Source organism: Cetorhinus maximus, chromosome 5, assembly GCF_964194155.1.
Source record: "Cetorhinus maximus chromosome 5, sCetMax3.hap1.1, whole genome shotgun sequence".
Classification (NCBI taxonomy): Eukaryota; Metazoa; Chordata; class Chondrichthyes; order Lamniformes; family Cetorhinidae; genus Cetorhinus; species Cetorhinus maximus.
In genome coordinates this window covers 144,249,582-144,264,681 of record NC_135883.1, presented here as the reverse complement: position 1 = coordinate 144,264,681, position 15,100 = coordinate 144,249,582, and the positions used below count along the sequence as shown (strand labels likewise).

The 15,100-nt window shown below is 42.4% G+C and overlaps 1 protein-coding gene across 4 annotated transcripts in view; it reads left to right on the top strand.

Moving 5' to 3' along the window:
• The window catches only part of LOC144680987 (tyrosine-protein kinase Fyn), a 290,651-nt gene that overhangs the window by 106,215 nt on the left and 169,336 nt on the right, over positions 1-15,100 (top strand). The window lies entirely within an intron of this gene.

The following is a 15,100-nucleotide window of genomic DNA, read 5'->3' as shown; positions in this document are numbered from 1 at the left end:
GCTCTTAGTAGATGGAGGGATGTGCACTTGATTTAACATCTTATCCAAATGTCAGCACCTCCAGCAATGCAGCACTCACTCAGTGCTGCATCCACATGTCAGTCTAGACTACGTGGCATTTGGCTTCATGACCTTTTGGTGGAAGCTGCCAGTGGGATGTATTAGCCTTTTAACTTTACAGTGGAACCTGCTAGATTTTTCTGTGGTACGGTCTTAATCTAAAAATATAGATCTGACATGTTTGTGCCAATGCTGTTTTTTAAATCCAGGGGATTAAAGTTATGGTGATCTAGTGACACCAACCTTAATTTGCAGAACTGTCTTCGTTGGGTGGGAGGAGTGGGCATAAAACTCCTTTTGTGAACTTTTTTTTTTTGCTTTTCCTCTACCAAAAGTTGTTGGCAAGTTTTGTGTGAAGACAGGACACTGTTGCCGTCAAGGTTCAGCCTCAGCTGGAGTATCGCGTCCAGTTCTGGGCACTGCACCTTAGGAAGGACAAGAAGGCACTGGGGGCTCACAGGAATGGTCCCAGGGATGAGGAGCGTCAGCTATGAAGATGGATTGGCGAAGTTGGGTCTGTTTTCCAGAAAGGAGAGGGCTGAGAGGAGATTTGCTCGAGGTACTCAAAATCATGAGGGGTCCGGACAGAGCAGATAAGTAGAAACGGGTCGAGAACGAGAGGACACGGATTGAAAGTAATTTGCAAAAGCGACATGAGGGAAAACATTTTCATGCAGCGGATGGCTGGGGTTTGGAATACACTGCCTGAGAGTGTGGTGGAGACAGGTTCAACTGAAGCATGCAAAAGGGAATTGGAGAGCTACCTGAAGAGGAAGAATGTACAGGGCTATGGGGAGGGGCAATGTCACTTGGTGAACTGTTTATCCAGACAGTTGGTGCAGACGTGACGGGCTGAATGGCCGCCACCCGCGCTGTAACAATTCTGTGATTTGTGTATTATGTAACCTTTTAAGAATCAAGCTGATTTGAGTTGAATAAATTTGGTGATTGCATTGGAATGTAAACTTTGCCAAGTTCCTGAAACTTGATGCTGTGTTGAGAATGATGAACCCAAGACGCTCGCTCTGCTTTAATTCAGAATTGTAATCCTGCCACCCATACTGTCAGAATCAGTAATCATTACTCTTGAATCTACAAGACTTTGTTAGTCCTTCACTTAGTAACCCCTCTGGCCTCTGAGTCAGAAGTTTCTGGGTTTAAGTCCCAATTCAGTGCATTGTCAGAGGTGTTGCTTTTGACCTGAAGCTTGGTCTGCCTACATGTAGTAGATTTTGTGGCTGTATCTGAAGAAGAATAGGGTGTTCTTCCTATGTCCTGGCCAATGTTCGTTTACCTTAACTAACATCAATCAACAGAGGAGCTAATTATAATGTCATTGCCATTTGTGAAACCTTGAATGTAACTTCGCTGCCACATTTGCCTGCATTGCAATGATTACAAGTCATAATTCCACGGCTGTGAAGTGCTTTGGGGTGTCGTACGGACATGAAGGGTGTAAGCTCTTCAATGTGTTATCTCTCCCAGGTGCCATCAGTGTTTCATATAAGGCAGGAGAACAGATGTTAAATATTGAATGTTTTATATAATTGCTGGTACAGGGCTGCGTGTGCATGTGTGTCAGTGTTTACTTTTAGTGCTTGTTGAGTGATGTCGTGGTTTCATTGGCACTCGTTCTCATGTTTCACTCTCTCTGACTCAGAATCACCTTCCAAGTGACGCTCTTATGGTTGCAAACGTGCATACAGTGGCATAGAGCAAATCTCATGCTTTGGCTAAATAACCAAACAGCTTGTTGGTGCCCCAGGAATAGTTAGGTTTGTCGTTGAAAGGTGGCTCGTTTACAGTCCTGAGATGTTCTGTTCTGCTGATGCACTACTTTCATTCCAAATTATTTATGCTGCTCACGGTGTCACAGGACATCAAACTTAGTTTGCTTTTTTTTTTGCAGGGATTTTTAAAAGTACATCTGTCATTCACATTTTCACCCTTAGTGGAATTGCATTCCAGATTATTCCTTTATTTGTCCTTGGGATGGCATCTCTGCCAAGGCCAGCATTTATTGCCTGGAGAAGGTGGTGAGCGGCCTTCTTGAACCGCTGCCATCCCATGTGGTGTACGGTGCTGCTAGGGAAGGAGTTCCTGGATTTTGACCCAGCAACAGTGAAAGAACGCAATACAGCTCCAAGTCAGGGTGGTGAGAGGCTTGGAGGAGAAACCACTTTGGTCATTGTGTTGGGTATAATTGCACGCACCCTTGGTACAGAAAGGTTTCGGATCACCTGACCGAGCAGGATAGCTGTAGACTGCAGGAAGGTATCAATGGACTGGTCAGGTGGGCAGAAAAGTGGCAAATGGAATTCAGCCCAGAGAAGTGTGAGGTGATGCATTTGGGGAGGTCAAAGAAGGCAAAGGAATACACAATAAATGGGGAGATACTGAGAGGTGTAGAGGAAGCGAGGGACCTTGGAGTGAATGTCTACAGATCCCTGAAGGTAGCAGGCCAGGCCAATAAGGTGGTTAAGAAGACATGTGGAACCCTTTCCATTCTTACCCGAGGTATAGAATATAAGAGGAGGGAGGTTATGCAGGAACTGTATAAAACATTAGTTAGGCCACAGCTTGAGTACTATGTGCAGCTCTGGTCACTTCAATACAGAAAGGATGTAACTGCACTTGAGAGGGTACAGAGGAGATTTACGAGGATGTTGCCAGATTGGAAAATTGCAGCTATGAGGAAAGATTAGCTAGGCTGGGGTTGTTCTGCTTGGAATAGAGGAGGCTGAGGGGAGATTTAATTGAAGTGTACAAAATTGAGGGGTCTGGATAGCTCAATGACATTACCACTACTTTAGCAGAGAGGTCCGTGTCTAGGGGACATATATTTAAGGTAATTGGTAGAAGGATTGGAGGGAAGATGAGGAAAATCTTTTCACCCAGAGGGTTGTGGGGGTCTGGAACTCACTGCCTGAAAGGGCTGTAGAGGAAGAAACCCTAAACTTATAAAAGGTGTCTGGATATGCACCTCAAGTGCCATAATCATGCAGGGCTACGGACCAAAGGCTGGAAAATGGGATCAGGCTGGGTGGCTTGTTTTCGGCCAGCGCAGACATGATGGGCCAAGTGGCCTCTTTCTGTGCTGTAAACCTTCTGTGATTCTATAACTAACATCCATTGCAGCAGTACTGATAGAGTGGAACAATTCAGCTGTCACCAGGTTCAAATCCAGATGTTAACTGTTCTTTGAGCTGCACAGTGAGAGCGAGTGAGTGGGTTTTGTTCGTTGGCACGTGGAAATGAGAGGGTTTATTGGTCGTTGTCAAGAGAATAGAAAAATTGACCGACTGAATGGCATTGGCTTCAATCATAGATGGCTTCTATGGATCAGCTGGCTGTTTCATCTGATTGAAGGAGAAATATGATAGATGAGAGAATCCAACAGCTTAAATGGGTAGAATTCTTTTCCATTTTCACTGATTTTTACGGTGAGGTATGCCAGTGCTGGGTATCTGTCACTCTGGTCAACATCAAGCTCGCCCAGGTGGGTTTTAGCACAGCTAAACTACAGAGCCAAGCTGCTTCTAGCTGCCAAGCAGTGCACATAAAAGCACACTTGAGTTTTCCATTTCTATCACCAAATTTCATTATCACAGAATATTTTAGCGGTGTCCATTGACAGCTCTTTGAAAGGACTATCTATTTACTCACCATGTTCTCTTCCTTCCCCGTACGCTTACCGATTTTTCCCTTTTCAACCAATGTCCAAGTCCCTTATGATCTATTTGAGTGTGTTTGCCAAATTGCTGGCAGTTCTTTCTTTCTATTCATTCACGGGATGTGGGCTTCACTGGCTGGGCCAGCGTTTATTGCCCATCCCCTAATTGCCCTTGAGAAGGTGGTGGTGAGCTGCCTCCTTGAACCGCTGCAGTCCATATGGTGTAGGTAGGGAGTTCCAAGATTTTGACTCAGCGACAGTGAAGGAGTGGCAATTATATTTCCAAGTCAGGTTGTATTGTGGTTTGTGTGTGTGTGTGTGTGCAAAGGGCAGAGTAAAGATTGGCAGCAGAGGAAGAGACTTCTGTCTGTTGTGCTGGGCCCAGGGGTAATTGGACAATGAAGTGAACCATTGTACGACCCTGTTCTTTGAACAGTCTTACTGGACGTTTTATCAATGTTGTTGTATTTTTATTATCCAGGATATTTTATTGCATTTATATAGCACCTTTAGTGTATTCTTTTATTTATTCTTTCAAGAGATGTGGGCCTTACTGGCAAATCAGCATTTGTTGCCCGTCCCAAATTGCTCTTGAACTGAGTGACTTGACGGGCCATTTTAGAAGTCAACCACATTGCTGAGAGTCTGGAGTCACATGTAGGCCAGAACAGGTAAGGATGGAAGATTTCCTTCCCTTAAGGGTATTAGTGAACCAGATGGTTTTTTTTACAATAATTGATGATAGCTTCATGGTCACCATTATTGAGACTATTTTTCTATTCCAAATTTTTTTAATAGTTGAATTTAAATTCCACCAGTCGCTGTGGTGGGATTTGAACCAATAACCCTAGAGTATTAGCCTGGGCCTCTGGATTACTAGTCCAGTGATATTACCACTATCCACCATCTTCCCCTCAAAATGTTATCTGAAGCAGAATCCTCTAGTGTGGGTTTGCCAATTCTGGTTTGATGTATTCTTGGAATTGATCATGTGACACCACACACAACATTGATCATGTGACATTTGTCTACTGCTTACAGATGTTATGGCATTTAACTTGAGTGTCGTAATCTCCAAGCCCCAAATGAAGTATTTGACTACGTGTTTTATAGTGACATGCCAGAGCACTTTATGAACATTGTCATCATTACGCTGGCAGTAGAGCATCACAATAACTGTCCTGTACATTCGCTGTGGTCTCTAGAACAGTATGATAACATTGGTGCTCTATTATATTTTACTGAGAGATTATCATCTTTCCTGGTAGGACTTTTTTTGGAGAGTGGAACTTTGGTTTAAGAACAGGTTGGGGGGTATATGGTGTGGGGGAAAAAGCCATAGTGAGACGCAGAAATAATTGGTAAATATGCTTCCTTCACCTGGCACCAGATTAATTAATGATTACACAGTAAAGGATTCTCCAGGGAAGAGTCAGAGTGATGAAAACCTGACAGAATTTCACATTCAGTTTGAGGGTGAAAAACTTGGGTCTGAAACTAATGTCTTAAATTTAAATGCAATTAAAAAGGTATGAAGATAGAGATGGCTAAAGTAGACTGGAAAATATGTTAATAGGTAAGACGATAGATAAATAGCAGGCATTCATAACTCTCAACAAAGATATATTCCATTGAGAAAGATTTACAAGGATGAACTATCTGAGGCCTACTAAAGAAGTTGAGGATGTCATGCAAAGCTGCAAAGATTAGTGTTAGGCCAGAAGATGGGGAAAAGTTTAGAAACCAGCAAAGGATAAGGAGCAGAAAAATGAACAAGAAATATAAAAACAGACAGTAAGAATTTCTACAAGTATATGAAAAATATGAAAGCTAAAGTAAACGTTGGTCCCTTGGAAGATGAGACTGGGAATTGATAATGGGAAAACAAGGAAGTGGAAGAGACTTTGAACAGTATTTTGTATCTGTCTCTACAATAGAAGACACTAAAAGTGTCCCATGAATAGTAGAGAATCAAGTGAGAAAAGGGAGGGAGGAACTTAAAACTATCACAGAGAAAAAGTACTAGGAAAACTAATGGGACTAAAGGCTGACAAGCCTCTTGAACCTGATGACCTGCATCCTAGAGTCTTAAAAGGAGTGGTTGCAGAGATAGTGAATGCATTGTTTGTAATTTTCCAAAATTTCCTAGATCCTGGAAAGGTCCCAGCAGATTGGAAAACCATAAATGTAATGCCACTGTTCAAGAAAGGAGGGAGGCAGAAAGCAAGAAACTGTAGGCCATTTAGCCAAATCTGTCATTGGGAAAATGCTAAAACTCATTCTTAAGGAAATAGTAGCAGGACATTTAGAAAATTATAATACAATAAAGCAGCCTCATCATGGAATTATGAAAGGAAAATCATGTTTGATTAATTTTATTAGAGTTCTTTGAGGATGTAACAAGCTGATGTAATTATTTATGGGATGCTTTGTGTCTTCTACTGTGAAGACTGATGCAAAATACTGTTCAAAGTCTCTGCCACTTTCTTATTTCCTGCTATTAATTCCCAGTGTCATCTTCTAAGGGACCAACTTTAGCTACTCTCCTCCTTTTCATATACTTGCAGAAATTCTTACTGTCTGTTTTTATATTTCTTGCTCATTTTTCTGTTCTTTATTCTTTGGTTTCTGAACATTTCCCCATTTTCCGGCCTATCACTAATCTTTGCAGCTTTTTATGCCTATTCTTCATTTTGATACCATCCTCAACTTCCTTAGCTAGCCACAGATGGTTCATCCTTCTCGTAGAGTCTTTCTCAATAGAATTATAGCTGGGAACCACTTGACGTAGTATATTTGGAGTTCCAAAAGGCATTCAATACAGTGCCATATAAAAGGTTACTACACAAGATAAAAGTTCATGGTGTTAGGGTGATATATCAGCACGGTTAGAGGATTGGCTAACTAACAGGAAACAGTCAGGATAAATGGGCCACTTTCACGGTGGCTTAGTGGTCATGTCACTAGACTAGTAACCCAGAGGCCCAGGCTAATGCTGTGGGGACACTGATTCAAATACTATCACGGTAGCTGTTTGGAATTTAAATTCAATTAATTAATAATTCTGCAATTGCAAACTAGTCTCAGTAATGGTGACCATGACAATTATCCCATTTTTAAAAAAAACCCATCTAGTTCATTCATGCACTTAAGGACAACAGATTTCCTTCCCTAAACTGGTCTGGCATACATGTGACTCAAGACCTACAGCAATGTGGTTGATTCTTCACTAACCTCAAATGGCCCAGCAAGCCTTTCAGTTCAAGGGCAATTAAGGATGGGCAACAAATGCTGGTGTTGCCAGCGACATCCACATCCCATGAAAGAATATAAAGAAAATGCAACTACTGAGGTGCCAGAGGGAATCAATGCTGGGGCCTCAACTATTTACAATCAATGTTAATGACTTGGTTAAAAGCAAAAAACTGCGGATGCTGGAAATCCAAAACAAAAACAAAAATACCTGGAAAAACTCAGCAGGTCTGACAGCATCTGCGGAGAGGAACACAGTTAACGTTTCGAGTCCGCATGACTCTGTTGAAGAGTCATACGGACTCGAAACGTTAACTGTGTTCCTCTCCGCAGATGCTGTCAGACCTGCTGAGTTTTTCCAGGTATTTTTGTTTTTGTTAATGACTTGGATGGTGGGACAGAATGTAATGTAGCCAAATTTTCTGACAATACACAAAAGGTGGGAAAGCAAGTTGTGGACAGGACACAGTTTGCGAAGGGATGTAGATAGATTAAGTGAATGGACAAAAATTTGGCAGGTGGTGTATGGTGTGGGAAAATGTGAGATTACCCATTTTCTTAGGAAGAATAGAAAAACAAAATATTATTTAATTGGAAAGACTGCAGAATGCTGCAGTACGGAGGGATATGGGTGTCCTTGCACATGAATCACAAAATCAACAGGCAGGCACAGCAAATAATTAGGAAGGTGAATGAAATGTTGGCATTCATTGCAAGGGGGATGGAGTATTAAAGCAGCAAAATCTTAGGACAACTGTCCTGGGCATTGGTGAGACCAAACCTAGCTTATTTAAGGAGGTACACATTTGCATTGGAAGCAGTTCAGAGAAGGTTCATTAGGTTGATTCCTAGGAGAACTTGAGCAGGTTTGGCCTATACTCATTGAAGTTTAGAAGAATGAGAGGTGATCATATTGAAATATAAGATCCTGAAGGGACTTGACAAGGTAGATGCTGAGATGATGTTCCCACTCATGGGGGAATCTAGAATTAGGAGAGACGGTTCAAAAATCAGGGGTCTCCCATTTAAGAAGGATAAGAGGCGAATTTATTTTTTTATTTTAACCTTTGGAATTTTCTATGCCAGAGAATAGTGGAGGATGGAGCATTGAATATATTAATCGGCTTGGTTAGATTTTTGGTCTACAAGGGAATTGAGGGTTACGGGGGCAGGCAAGAAAGCGGAGTTAAGGCCACAATCCGATCAGCCATGATCTTTTGAACAGCAGAGCAGACTCGAGGGGCCAAAATGGCCTAATCCTGCTCCAATTTGTTATGTTCTTACAACATGACATTATTCCTAATTCCCGGCATCACTTATTCAAACACTCAAATAAAATCAAGTTGATTGCCAGCAACATAACTATCCCCTGTCTATCTATAACTCCTGCAGCACTTGAACTCACCAGGAAAGCCGGGCCTTGAATCTGTTCCCAGCTAACTTGTTAAACTTTTCTATTCCTTTTACAATTTCTCTGCAAGTTAGCCGCCTGGTAAATGGAGCACCACGGGGTTCTGTTTATGCGAATGGTTGACTTGACTTGGCACCGAAAATCGGGCCCTGCATCACTTCTTTATAGGGTGATCAGATCCACTTAGTTAAATGTTGCATCAGGCAATCTTTTCTGTGTCTGTAATGGCCCAATTCCTGCTAATAAAATGGGAATTGCTCTCATTTGTTATCCTGAAGGGGAAGCCATCGCTTCCTGCTTAGCAAGCGTGATTGGTTTTGTACTTCATGCAGCATAAATTTGCGGGGCAAACAACTGGCCTCTGGAAAAATTCAAGTGAGTTGGACTAAGGGAGTTGATTTGGCCCTGTTGATATTACTGAATATTTGATGTGGGTTTGAAATCCCAATTTGAATTTTAAAATTTGCACTCAATGATAAATTTCACCCTCCCCTCCAACCACCCCCCCACCGTTTTTTTGTTCTGCATTGAAGCTGCTTATAAATGCCAGCCCATGAGCCTATTTTTCTTCTGCTTAGGAAATTGAATTGGCAATGTGCTACAAACTGAATTATATCTGTAAGCAACTTGGCAGGAAATTCAATAGTGGTGTTGAGTATTGTTTTCTCTGCCATTTGCGTGGAGATGATTTTTGAGAGCAGATTAGTGAGTTTATTCTCTGAATTGCAGCATATGCTGAATGTGTGTTTTTCCAAAAGTGCTTGTGCTGGACATTATTAAAATTTGGCTTATGACTGGTTCAAAGAAGAAAGGATTTTAAGTCTATCAAAAAGACCATTTAAAGAATCTGAGAGAATTTGAAGAATCTTGTACGAAGGAAACCAAATTAATGGAACTAAATTTTTTTTTATTGGAGACAGAATTACAAAAAGCATGATCCAGATGTAATCTGGTTATTTACTTCAATAGGCAACATGAGTTCAAAATCAACTGGCCTTAAGAGATTAGAAGAATTTGTTCTTTAGCAGAGAAGTGGATGCAAGCTCGATTCATGTCTGCTCATGAATAGGTTGAAGGTCACAGGAATATTAATAGACATGGATGTGCACTGACCCCTGTACTATGAAACCATGGATGAGAACCTTGTGAGGTGTAAGCCGCTATGTTTCGATTGGCATAAGTTGAGAGTGAATTAATCCTAGAATTCTATTTGACTATCGCTTGTGTGTCGGGATGCAGCATTGGAGATTATTCATCTTGTGACGCTTGACCTGTGGTTTGTTAACTCCCGAAAGGAGATGCAAACTAAGGAAAATGCAGATTAGGAAAAGACCAGCTACTCTGCCCAGCCTGCTTTGTATGGTTGCAATGTAACTTCTGCATGCCAATTTTCCCTTCCACCTTGCTCCCCACTCTTCAACCACATTGCCCCTGAGAGATATGGAAAATCCTTAGACTAACTTTTGAGGGAAAACTATGGGGAAATTCATCTCCATTTCCTGACGGTGATCAAATCAGTTCCAGAAGACCTTGCTGACTCTCAGAATCTATCGATCTATTGATCCATCTGTCCGTCCATCCATCCATCCATCCATCCATCTATCTGTCTATCACTATTAGGTGGTCACAGGCAGGAACGCATCCTGCTGCCTTTTTGAGGCTTGCAGTGAAGGGAGCTGCAATATCAGCGTAAAGACGGAGAAGCTGGTGGGTTTTTTTTCTTATTTTGGAGATCGGCAGCAATGTTTTTCGAGTGGAAGGGACAGGGCCCTGAGCAAAAGGAGCTATGTTTCGATATCCACGAGGCTAGTTGAGAGGTGTGAGTATTCTGAACTGGAGTGGGGGAGTGACTATATGAAGCTGGTTCACAGGCAGGGAAAATTTCTCCTAATATTAGAGGCAAGGCTGGGATGGAAGAGAGATTGCAAGAAGACCGAGCACGACTGGCTGGCAACAAAATTTAAGAGGTAAACTGTAGTCGGTGTTGGAAGGAGGGGCAGAGGTGTAGGGTATTTGAGGAAGTGTTTGCTCATTGAACAGAGGAATCTGAGAATGCCCTTGTTGCTGAGTGACCCTCGAGTGGCTGGAGAAGTTGGCCATGGAGAGAGCTAACATTCCCTGACGGTGTCAAGCCAGATTGTCCGTCGGAAATCAAATCGGTTAAATCTTGCGCAGAGGTAGAAGCTTTACCAGAGTAATTATGAGCAGCGTAGACTGGGAGTGTCTGAAGAGGGTGGGACCATTGAAGGGAGAGCTGGTGAAGCATCAACGATGCCGTAGCTGGTGGAGAATAAGTTGGGAATTAGCTTGTAGTGTTTAAGGAGCTGTGAGGAAGTCTATTCTGGAGATAGGGTGAGGGAAGATGGATAAGGGTATGTGGAACAAATAGGAGAAAAGATAGTGGTCAGCAGTGATTTGAAATGTTCAGCTCAGAGGGAGGCCATTCGACCCATTGTGCCTGGGCCACTGAAAAAGAGCGATCTAGCCTAATCCCACTCTCCAGCTCTTGGTCTGTAGCCCTGAAGGTTATTGCACTTCAAACATATATCCAAGTACTTTTTAAATGTTATGGATGTTTCTGCAGTAGAGGTATGGAGTACACTAGCTGTAGTTCAAATAGTGTTTTAGACATTTCTAGCATATAAACTCTGTGCTCTTGTATTCAATGCCTCAGCCAATAAAGGAAAGCATCCCGTATGTTCTATTAACCAACCTATATACCTTTCCTGCTATCTTCAGGGATATGTAGGCATGCACTCTAAGCTGCTTCTACCAAACTACACTTCACACTAGTACCCTACCATTTATTGTGTATTCTCTTGCTTGGTTCGTCCTCCCCAAATGCACCAGCTCACACTTCTCCATATTGAATTCCATCACTTGTCTGCCCACCTGACCAGTCCATTGATAGCTTCCTGCTGTCTAAGCTTTCTTCTTCACTATCAACTATACAGCCCCCAACTTTTAAATCTAAATCATTACTACATATGCTGCAAAAAGCAAAGGTCTCAGTACTGAGCCGTGTGGAACCCCCACTTCCTTAGGGTGTCAGCTGCGACTCAGTTGGTAGTAGCCTCTCGTCTTGAATCAGAAGATTGTGGGTTCAAGTCCCAATCTAGAATTTGGGAGCACAAAAATCAAAGTTGACATTCTAGTGTAGTAGTGAGGGAATTCTGCGCTGTCAGGGACTTTTGGAGGCGCCCATCTGCACCCTCGATGGATGTAAAAGATCCATGGTATTATTTAAAAGGAGAGCATAGGAGTTATCTCTGATGTCCTGGCCAATATTTATCTCTCAGTCAACATCATAGATTATCTGTCCATTACCACATTGCTGTTTGTGGAAGCTTGCTCTGCACAGATTGGCAGCCCTGTTCCTACATTACCGCAGTGACTACAATTCAGAAGTCCTCCAATGGTTGTAAAGCACTTTGAGTTGTCCAGTTCTCACAAAAGGCACAATATAAATGCAAGCCTTTTTCTTCCAGTTACAAAAACACCCGTCAACCTTTGCTTCTTGCCACTAAGCAAATTTGGTGTCCAATTTACTGCTTTCCCTTGGATACCATTGGTTTTTACTTTTTCAACCTGTCTGCCTTGTGGGTCCTTGTTAAAAGCCTTCTAAAATCTATGTAGACTGTTAAATGCGGTATCCTCATTGATCCCCCTTGTTATTTCCTCAAAATGATAATCAAGATCATCAAATGGCTTGTTCAGTGGTTGAATTTCAAGTGCCGAGATCTTGCTGTTTTGCTCTAAGCATATAACTGCTAAGTGCTGGATATAGAGCCCCGTTTATGATAAATGACTGCTTATGTAATGTCATACAGGTGATTGAGTTCCCTATCTAGAATGCTATTGCTATAATCTTGTAAGTATTTACTAGGGGATGAGGTAATTAAAAAAAAAATAAGGCTTTCAAGTTTAGGTTTACACTTCAGAAATCTTTTGTTATTTGCCATGTAAGTATTTGCTTTATTGTTAAACTTAAGTTGATTAGATCTTTCCTGTGCACAAGTACAATTGGACCAATGTTTAATTCCAAACCTTTAGTTTGTCCTGAAATAAAGGCAAAATACTGCAGGTGCTGGAAATCTGAAACAAAAGCAGAAAATGCAGGAAATACTCAGGTCCAGCAGCATCTGTGGAGAGAGAAACAGTTAATGTTTCGAATCCATATGATGCTTCGGTGCTCTGAAGAAGAGTCATACGGACTTGAAACGTTAACTCTGTTTCCCTCTCCACAGATGCTGCCAGACCTGCTGAGTTTTTCCTGCATTTTCTGCTTTTTGTTTGCTTTAGTTTGGCCTTTTGCTTTACCTTTCTTGGAAAAACAAAAATATTTGGCAAGTGTATGTATATAACTTATGTTGCTATGTTTTCGTTTCATTTCTGATAAATGTGTTTTTAAATAATTTAGCAGGGCATCTGAACGAAGTACAGTAACGCCTCAGTGATATCTATTTTGTCACGGACTGGAGGGGATTAATTTGAACAGCACTGATCCTCTCCCCTCACCACCCATCCGTAAACAGAATGGTATTTTTGATTTCCCCCTTTTAAGTGGTGGTGTGTTTTCCCCAGCCCTTCAGTTTTGGAGTTATCCAATCCTCTATTAATAACCCCACAGCATACTCAAGTTAAGGTAAAATAAGAGGGCTGGTTTATTTGACACAGACACGAATCGTGAGAAAGGGGTTTCGCAATGTCTGCCCCTTTTTGCACTCCTACAATAAAAGAGTGTTAAGGCAAAGAGAGGGGTTCAGAGCAAGACCACGATAAAAATAAGAGTTATTGTTTCTTGTGAATCCAGAGTTCAGAATCAAAAGCCCAGTGGCGTCTTCCTTCAGAGGTTAGCAGGCTGAACCTGTTGTAGGGTGATCTGACTTTCCAGAAGTGAGGACTTCCATGATGGGAGAAGACACCTAAATAGGAATTCGTCTGGAAGGCACAGATACAGAAGTTCCAATGTTCCAGTAGTTCACAGTGTAGATGAGGACCAGGCACTTCACCTGGACAGAGCTCTTTCTGCTGCTACCTGTTAGATGATAAAATAGACTGCCTGGGTTCAGTTCCACAGCGCAATATGATAGGTTCTAGCAGCTTGGGGGTGGTCATGTGACATACCTCCCACTCCTCCTCCTGGCTGTTGGACAAAGGATGTATTTTCCCAGGTCTGGAATCTTGAGGTATTTAATAGAGAAGTCAGGGTCCCTTTTGTCCTTTACAGACATACCATCTCCGTTGGCTGGAGCTCTACCTCAGAAATGCAAAGGAGGTTGGTGTATTTCTTTGGAATTAGATAGTCGGCCATCACACGTTAGCGCCTCTGTAAAGATAACACTGTCCCTGCTAGTTTCTGAAGGTTAGAAATTTCCCTGGTGTGAGTCATGGCTAGTCAGGGTAAAGCCTTGTCCAATTTTAGAATAAAAATATTTTATAAAGTAGCCAGGCTGGCGCACACATCTGTTACCCTGAATACTCTATAGGCTATTATTCGTAAAAACCATTCCTATTTATTTACAGATACATATGTACATCTACATGCTGTACATGTGGTTCTACCTCTTGCTTCCCACCAAAGACCTCACCAAGGCTCCTTAGGCAGCACCTTCCAAACCTATGACCACTAACAGCCTAAAAGGACAAGGGGAGAGAGACACATGGAAATACCATCACCTGGAAGTTCCCCTCCAAGTCACTCACCATCCTGGCTTGGAAATATATCACTGTTCCTTCACTGTCGCTGGGTCAAATTCCTGGAAATCCCTCCCTAACAGCACTGTGGGTGTACCTACACCACATGGACTGCAGCGGTTCAAGAAGGCAGCTCACCGCCACCTTCTCAAGGGCAATTAGGGATGGGCAATAAATGGTGGCCTAGCCAGCAATGCCCCCATCCTGTAAATGAAGAAAAAAAACCTGTTACTTAATCATGTGCCATTACATCACAGTTACCTCAGTTACACCTATATCAGGTGCTCCTGATGTTAACCCTTTTACGCTACAATATTCTCTTATTAACTTTGGTCTTGCATGCAAGTATTATAGCTTTGAAGTTCTGTGATGAAGATAAGACTGCGTTTCCTCAATATTGTAGTTTATTGGGACACCCAACTGCTGTATTGGTGTGAGAGGATGTGTGTTTGTGCCCTCATGTTTTTTTTAATCATTGACAAGATGGGGGTGTTGCTGTTAAGGCCAGCATTTGTTGCCCATCTCTAGTTGCCCTTGAGAAGGTGGTGGTGAGCTGCCTTCTTGAACTGCTGCAGTCCATGTGGTGTTAGGGAGGGAGTTCCAGGATTTTGACCCAGCGACAGTGAAGGAATGGCGATATATTTCCAGATCAGGATGGCGTGTGGCTTGGAGCGGAACTTCCAGGTGGTGGTGTTCCCATCTGTCTGCTGCCCTTGTCCTTCTCGGTGGTAGAGTTCTTGGGTTTAGAAGCTGCTGTCTAAGGAGCTTCAGTGGGTTGTTGCAGTGCATCTTGTAGATGGTGCACACTGTTGCCATTGTGTGTCAGTGGTGGAGGGGGTGAATGTTTAAGTTGGTAGATGGGGTACCCATCAACTGTCTGTTTTGTCCTGGATGGGGTTGAACTTTGAGCGATGCACTCATCCAGGTAAGTTGGGAGCATCCGATCAACCTCCTAACATGTGCCTTGTTGATGGTGGACAGGCTTTAGGGAGTCAGGAGGTGAGCTA